This window comes from Sinocyclocheilus rhinocerous, unplaced genomic scaffold (genome assembly GCF_001515625.1).
Source record: "Sinocyclocheilus rhinocerous isolate Xijiao unplaced genomic scaffold, SAMN03320098_v1.1 scaffold1056, whole genome shotgun sequence".
NCBI classification, from domain to species: domain Eukaryota; kingdom Metazoa; phylum Chordata; class Actinopteri; order Cypriniformes; family Cyprinidae; genus Sinocyclocheilus; species Sinocyclocheilus rhinocerous.
Window position 1 is genome coordinate 1 of NW_015659698.1, and position 248 is coordinate 248.

The following is a 248-nucleotide window of genomic DNA, read 5'->3' on the forward strand; positions in this document are numbered from 1 at the left end:
AATATTTTTTTTTCATGTTTTTACATTGTTTAGAGCATAAAAAAACTGTAAAAAATGGTATTTTATTCAGAAGTTATGCTATGTCCTCAATAAAGGACATCGGGACTAAAAAAAAAAAAAGACATGAATGAACATGCATAGGCAAAAACAATATTTTTAAAATCACCAATACATTTTGTTTTCAGGATTTTTTTTTTTTTTACAAAACTTTGTATAAAGATAATTCTCAACTATGTTATAACAGAATG